The 8,033-nt window shown below is 45.9% G+C and overlaps 1 long non-coding RNA gene across 1 annotated transcript; it reads left to right on the plus strand.

Annotated features, from left to right (window-relative positions):
• Nucleotides 1-535: 535 nt before the first annotated feature.
• Nucleotides 536-7,377, plus strand: LOC119531325. Its single transcript, XR_005216303.1, has 5 exons — nt 536-638; nt 840-999; nt 1,947-2,161; nt 2,452-2,669; nt 6,767-7,377. It is a non-coding gene; the product is annotated as an uncharacterized LOC119531325 (long non-coding RNA).
• Nucleotides 7,378-8,033: the final 656 nt, after the last annotated feature.

Here is an 8,033-nt window from a genome sequence, read left to right on the forward strand (position 1 = left end):
CTCAGGCAGCCACAGAAATGAACTTGAACCTCTGGTGGTAGCTCTCTGCTCTCTTCTAGCCACATTGGGCTCCACGAAGCCCACCTTCCCTGGTCTGTTTTTTTTTTTTTTTTTTTTTTTTTTTTAATGCTCCCCCTTTCTCAAATTGTCATCCCCACCCCCACCCCCAGCATTCTACTTTTTGGACTGCCCTAAAGGAAGCAGTTGCTGCCCTGGAAGGCTTTTACTCCTGTGGGGTCATGCTACTTCTTTGTCTTTGGAGAAGATCAGTCTCTCATCTGGACCCAGTTGCAAAGGGCTTCTGATGGCCCCAGCTTGTGAATGTTGAGCTCCTTCTCTTATATTCTGCTGTGATTGTCCTGTGGTCCCTTGAGGAGATTCCTTCTCCATCTACTGGGGGTGTTGCTTCTTAGACAAGAAACTAGGACCTAGAAGGTAGCTTTGGGCAGGAGAGGGCCCAACACATACATATTCATTCATTCATTCTCTCTCTCTCTCTCTCTCTCTCTCTCTCTCATTCCTTTGGATATTGAGGAATCTAACTGGGCTGGAGGGCGCTCCCAGATGGTAGAAGAAAGATGATCTCTGCCACCAGGAAGGCCTGGAAGGCTCCCTATGCAGGATCCCAAGTTGAATAGGTTAAAGTCTACTTTGTTTATTCTTTTTTTCTCCTGGCATCCTCAGGCTTCTAGTAAACTCTTCCAAACTAGTCTCTGCTATTTGAGGGGAATAAATGAGAGGCTATCTGTACCCTTCCATCCCACCCTCCATCCTTCCTCTCAGCCAGGCGAACAAGTAAACAGGGAGTGAAGATGCCCCCTTCTGCTTTTCTCCCCCAGCTTCTCGGGATGGTGAGCCAGCAGGAGCCCAGGCCTCTGCTCTCCAGTCCCCAGAACCTGTTGCTGCAAGGACCACCAATTCCCAAGCCTTCTCTAATCTCAATTTGACCTCACAGCCCTTCATTCAACAAGCATCCACAGAGGACCTGCCCCGGGCCAGGTCAGTGATGGTTCTGAGCAGACGGAGACGAATGAGGTGACAGGACCCTCCTAGCAGCTTGGGCCAGGGAGGAGAGAGAGGAAAGTGGGCACGTGCCCGAGACAGAGGAGCCTGGGTGCTATGGGGGCACAGGGTGGAATGGGGAGCACCAGTTCAGCTAGGAGTAGGGGGTTGTGGAGATCAGTGAGGGTCCTCAGAGAAGCTGAACACTCCAGAACTGAGTGTCCTATTTTTTTTTTAGAAAACATAAGTCTTTATTTCTTTGTTTTAACTGAGGTAGGATCATGCTGTGCATTAGGGCATTTGTAATCAGATTACTCTGCAAGTTTCATTTTCTGCTTGACGCATTATCAGTCATCCCAACATGACAAGAGGCAGGGCTCTGGTTCTATTTTGTCTAAGCTCTCTGTACGTACAGAATTACATATATTTTACATAAATGTAATCATACGGTATGTGCTGGGATTTGGGGGGGATCATTGTTTATTGCACAACATTAAGGCCCCACGTGCTTCTCACTCAGCAATCCCCTGCCAGAGCCTCCCCTCCCCCCCAGGTCAGGCAGCATGGCTGAAGCTTCCAGAATGGGGTCCATGGCAGTTGGTCACATGAAAGGGTGTGGAGAATGGGGGACAAGTGGGGGACATTCTAAACTAAGGAAATAGACTATTATTAAAGGTTCACCCAAATGCACCTACAAAGGGAGTTGCAGGAGATGATTTCCAAACCCTGGGGCCTTTCTTTTCCCCCCCAAACAATATGCTGGTTTGGAGCAGTGTAGTCCGGAAAAACATGTTCTTCAACTTAATCCATTCCTGTGGGCATGGCCCGATTGTAAATAGGCCTTTTTGACGAGGTTACTTCAGTTAAGGTGTGGCCCACCTTAATCAGGGAGGATTTTAATGCTTTTACCAGGGTCCTTTATAAGCAGGCTGAAATTTGCACAGACAGAGAGAAAGCCACAGGGAGCAGCCAAGAAGCTGGACATCAGTGGATCCCGGAAGAGAAGGGAGAGACCAGGAGACACCACCATGTGCCTTGCCAGACGACAAATTAAGAACCAAGGATCGCCGGCAGCCAGTCCCAGAACGCCGCAGTCTTTGGGGAGAAAGCATTGCCTTGATGATGTCTGGATTTGAGCTTTTTTCCGAACCTCAAAACCGTGAGCAAATCAATTCCCATTGTTTAAGCCGACCCAAGGGCACGGTATTTGCTTGAGCAGCCAAGGAAACTAAAACAAACAAGCACTACTTTATTAGCTCATGACTCTGCAAGCTGGGCTGGGTTCAGCTGGGTGGCCCTTCGGCTGGAGAGAGCTCCCAGATGGTGGATGGCCTTGCCAGTGGTCACTCATATGGCCGCGTTCGACTTGGGGGTTAGATGGGGACTGGACTTAGCTGTAAAGATTGGACTCTCCCTCCATGTAAATGCAGAGCCTCTCTTTTTTCACAGGGTCTCTCCATGGGGTCTCTCCAGCGGGTCTCTGGATTTCTTAATGATGGCTCAGGGATTCCAAAAGGACAAAGCAGAAGCTGCCAGGCCTCCTTAAGGCTCTGAACTGGAGTTGGGTGCAGCATCATTTCTGCAGTGTTCTGTAGGATAAAGCAATTTCCAGGGCCAGCTCAGAGTCAAGGAGAAGGGAAAACACTAGAGCATGAATTCCAAGAGGGGTGAGTTATTTGAGGCCACTGTGTAACTGCCCATCATAGTGTAATAAGATATAGGCAGAAATGTGGGATCTGTAGATCCACAGAAGGGGGAAATATGATGAGGAGGTTAACTGTGCCTTCATAATCAACAGAACTCCACATTGCATATTGAAAAAATTATATAATCTCTCAACAGAGAACCTGATGCTTTCCTCACCAAGAAGATATTGTGACCACTTTATAGATCCTAAATTGTTTTACAGGACAAATACAGTGGCCTCTTTCAAATGTATGTTATTCGCAGCCTTGCAAATAGCCTTTTTGAAATTTGCAAACTTATGCCTAAAAGCTCCATTTTCCCCTCATCTGCTGAGCAGCACACAAGGTCTCGTCCTCCTCTGCTGACCAAAAAGCTAATCTCGAAAGAGTTCTTGGCTATTCTCAGGTCTAGGAGGAAGCCTGCCACTTGGGTGGATAAGAAATTGGGGTGTAGGGGTCCCCAACTCCTGACTGGTGAGGACCCCCTGCTTCCATCCTGTAAGGTAGTTCTTAGAAATGGTGAAGTTTTAAAATTCTCAATCTGAGATCTGTTTTTTTCTTCCTAGGTCTCAGAGATCTTTTTTTTTTTCCCCATGTGGCTTTGATCTATTGTCCAGTGTCCTTTCCTTTCAACCTGCAGAACTCCCTTTGGCATTACCTGTAGGGCCAGTTTAGTGGCAACAAACTCCCTCAGCTTTTGTTTACCTGGGAATGCCAATCTCTCCTTCCTTTTTGAAAGACAGTTTTGCCAGATATAGAATTTGGGGTTGGCTGGTTTTTACTTTCTGCACTTTCAATATGGCCTCCCACTGCCTTCTTGCCTCCATGGTTTCCGATGAGAAACTGGCACTGAATCTGATGGAGGGTGGGGGGAGAACTGTGCCCCATTCTGTGCAAGCCTGAAGACCACTGCATTTGCAGGGCTCCTCTGGCTTCCGACTGCCTTCAGGACAGCCCAGCTTCCCAGAGCCTCCAGAACCACTGGTTGCCAGGGGAACGGCGCCAGACCCTCAGGGGGGCTGGGACTGCTGAGGTAAAGGCAACCGCTGCCCAGACGTGGATGGAGAGAGATCTACCAAGAGAACTAAGTCTTCCTTTCTTAGCTATGGATTGTTTTAGGGGAGCAAGGGTGTCTGAGATGGAGATTTATTGCATGTGCCACCTTTTGTTGCCAGGAAGCTCTAAATCATGGCCAGTGGTCATGGGGGGACATGATGTCCACGTTCACTGAGTAGTTATGACTGGGCCAGTCTGGGGACAGAAGGGGACTCCCTGACCCTCATCCCCTTTTAGCCTCTCACAGCTGGGCCCCCAGAGCCCTGGGCTTCCATCCTATTCTTAGAAAGAGGCCAGGGGAACCTTGTTTTCTGGAAAAGACAGCAAACTGAAAGTGCAGAGACTATCTCCAGTTCTGGCTTGCCCATGGCCTCTCTGGGCCTCAGTTTCCCCATCTGCAGAATGAGGGGTTGCACTATGATCTCTGTGGGATCTTTCTGCTTTATAAATCTCCAATCAACTCATTCACACAGGTAATGACCAAATGACTAGGAGGAAAATGGCTGAGGAGGCTCCTTATATTTTTTTAAACAAACATTTGTATTTAAGCTCTATGGACATTTGAGACATCCAAGGAAATAAAACATTGAAAAATGATTTCTCAGGATGGGTAGATGGAAGACCTGCAGGTTACCTGGAAATAATCTTGTACAGGGCTTCCCTTCTTCCTTCCTTGTGTCTAAGAGATTGTAAAGCTATTTTGCTTTTACTATTAATGAGGTTGGAAGTGGCTCTACAAATCAGACATTTGTAACATGTCTGACAATAGGGAATGAACCAGTTTTTCAAGTTTCTCTGCTTTAGCCCTAAGGTACAGATGAAAGGGTGGAATAGCATGGAACAGCATGGGATGGTGTGGAATAGCATGGAACAGTGTGGAACACTGAGAGGACTGGCCTTGGCAGCTGATGAGAAATCAGAGTTCCATAGTGTCATGATATCCACCAGCCCCAATATTTATTCAGTCTAGGTGGAGGCTTAGATAAATAGAGCTTTATTTTTATAATCCTGAAACAGTGTTTTCCTAAAGCGGGAAAAAAAAAAAAAACAACCCAGGATGAATTCCCAATCAAAATAATCTTTCAGCTGAAAGAAGTTAGACTTGGTTCTCGCCCATAAGGTAGAGTGCAGAAAATGAAACAATATTGGGGACCCAAGGATATTCTAGTTTTTAATCCCCCATTTTCATTTTCTGCCATTTCCAAAGAGAGGGTGAAATGTGGGCCAAAACTTCTCCCCACGTAATCCCTATTAATTTGGAGTTCTATATTTTAAAAATTGAAATTCTAAAAACTATAGCTGTTCCAGTTAGCCCAGTCTGGTTTAGCTAACAGTTGCCATCCCTCTGATCCTATCTGGAAATGCCTGTAAGTTTGTAGTTTCCCAAGTATGATGTTCTTTGTGTTGGAAAATACAGAGCTTCTGCCTCATAGTCCCAGGCCCACTCTGATTTCTGGGGAACACGAAAGCAGGCTCTGGCCTGGCAGTTGCAGGTGACGGTCCGGACCAGCCCAGGAGCAGATGAGAAGTTCATAGGCTGTTAATAGACCGGAACCAATGGGCGGCTGCAGCTCATTGTGCCGGGGCCGGCTGGGCGCAGGTCCTTGGGAGACCCTGCACTTGCGTTGCCTTCATCTGCCTCCAGCCGGAGCCTGAAAGCCCACGGCCGCTTTTGGTGTATGTCACAGTGAATAGACATATGTCGCTCACACTAGCGTGTGGAATATCTAATTACACGGCACAATGATGGCTGAAGCCCCGGGGCTGTTACAAACAAGGCTCTGTCACTCTCATCGGAGAACCGCAAAATGGGAATTTGCTTTTAGTGCCATGATAATGAATATATTCAAAATATTATTAGAATTGATTTAGATACTGCCCTCTCACCCCCTTTTAAAAAACAACAAATGCTGTCTTCACAAAAATAGTTTGCCTTTTAAAATCCCCACAGTGGGAGCAGGGCTGGGGGTGGACGGAAGAGAAGGTTCTCGGTAAATATTGGTCGACTGATGGTTTTCAATATAACTTGCCTTCCTATTTTTCATGACGTGATTGGGATCTTCAGGATGGAAGTTGTGTTTTGCGCAATATTAGCTCAACATTTTGGTCAATGTTGGCAAAAATGATAGTATATGCTGCACAGGAGTCAAAATGTGTACGATCTTTGAGGAGTGAGTATGTTTTTCTTGTGTCAGCTTTCCCTTCCCTTATGTTGGTACAGAGGTGGACCCCACAGGGAAATTTTATCTTTAAAGCTAAATCCTTTAAGTCTATCAAATTGAAGTACTGCATTCCTAATTAAAAACCTATTTTGAGACATATTACAGATGTCTGATTTGTAGAGCCATTTTCAACCTCATTAATACTAAAAGTAAAATAGCTCTACAAATCTCTAAGACATAAGAAAGGAAGAAGGGCAGCCTTGCACGAGATTATTTCCAGGTTACCTGCAGGTCCTTCTTCCACACATCCCCAAATAATAATTTTCCAAAATTTTTATTTATTTGGATGTCTCAAATGTCCATGTTTGTGTTAAAGTTCATATTACTACTTTAAAATGGACTGTACTTTATAACAGGAAAAAAATAACGATCTTGGTTTAGGACCTAAGAAGGTGGAAAACTAGGAAAACTACCTCAAATCACCTTTTGTTACCAGGAGCAGGATAGGCTTGGTAATTTTCAGGGTCCGGTGCAAACTGAAAATCCAGCTGAGAGTCATTTTTTTTTTTTTATCCCCAATGGGGAGAAGAGAAGGGTAAGAAGGGAGCACATTTTAAAATCTAATTTCTATATAACCCACGAGCCCAGAGTTGGGATGAAATTAATTGAAAAATAAACTCCAAATGTAGCGTGCTTTTCCTCACCAGATGAGTTTGAAGAACGTAGCAATGCCACCGGTATTGGCAACTGTGTTAGAGACATTTTATACTTTTCTTATTCAAAATGTAAGACTAAACAAAAAAGTAAGACTGGCTTTTTTTCTTTTTTTTCTTTTTTTTTCTTTTTTCTTTTTCACTCAAGATTCCACTAGTGCAGAGAACTAGCTCCTTTTAAGAACCAGGCACTTGAATCAATCAGAATTTGGGGGAGAGAAGTAAAGATGGAAAATGTCTGCCTTTCTTCACAAAACGAGAGATGAAAGCCTTGATTAATGCTTGCCCAGATGCTGAGCCCGGCTGTGGTTGGATTTTCCTTGGCCAAGCAAGTGGAATGGGGCGACTTTGCTGTTTCCTGTTTGCCTCACCCCAGTCAGATCCACAGGTGAGGCAGCCTCAGAGTCCTGGGACCTCCCCTGTCCCCCACCCCCTGGGGACTTCTCCTTGTCATCCCTGTTGCTGGGAGATGGCTCTTTCTTGGCACTGGCCATGAGCCAGAGTCCAGGGGGAAATAGGTTTGCTTCCTTTAGGGGAGGACGTTGGAAGAGACATGTCGGGTTTTTAAGCCCATCACCATGACCCCACAGGTACTGGATTGCACACAGGTGCCCAGGAATCCTCTGTTAAATGAAGGGAGCCAAACTAAGCTCTGGAACTAAGCCCTCACTGCTGGCCAAGCCAGTTCCTGTGGCCCCGGACTCATGCAGTGTTTGTGGCATGTTTATTGTATTTCGTTATCTCCTTATAATTGTCCACTTACAAAATAAATAAATAAATAAAAGACTTGGTAGTCACTTGTATTCATTGATCCATTTCTTTAGGCAAATATGAATTGGATTTCTAAATCATCTGTGGAGCCACAGCAACCTCCCAGCTATCCCAGGGCTCAGGGGAGAGCCTGGGACAGAATGGGTGCTTTGTTCCTTGCCAATGACTGAATGGGCGACTGAATGGGTTTTAAGTAATAATAATAATAAGAGGAAGCATAAGTGAAATAGACGTATCTCTAAACCCCATGTCAGCCAGTGGACTCAATCCCTCACAAAGCTACCCAGGTGACCGGGCATGTCCTGATCCAGGAGGATCAATACACCTTTGGAACGAAGGGTAAGAAACTCTCTTTGGAAACAGAAAAGATGGGGAGTCTGGGGAAGAGTGAGGTGGAAGGGCTGGGTGGCTGGAGGAAAGGCCAGGGAGGGTTAAAAGCAGCCCAGAGTTGGCCTGAAGGATGCCTGCTTAGGGGCCAGATGAGGAAGGTATTTGGATAATAGGTTTGTGCAGAGCTGGTAAGAGCTGCACAGACTCATAGAGGGAAGTGTTGCAGGGAGGGCAGAAATTGCCAGTGGTCTGGCTTGGGCATCCAAAAGCATCTGGAAAGAAATCTGGGGGTGGAGGTGGAATGATATATGAGT

Source organism: Choloepus didactylus, chromosome 1, assembly GCF_015220235.1.
Source record: "Choloepus didactylus isolate mChoDid1 chromosome 1, mChoDid1.pri, whole genome shotgun sequence".
Lineage (NCBI taxonomy): Eukaryota > Metazoa > Chordata > Mammalia > Pilosa > Megalonychidae > Choloepus > Choloepus didactylus.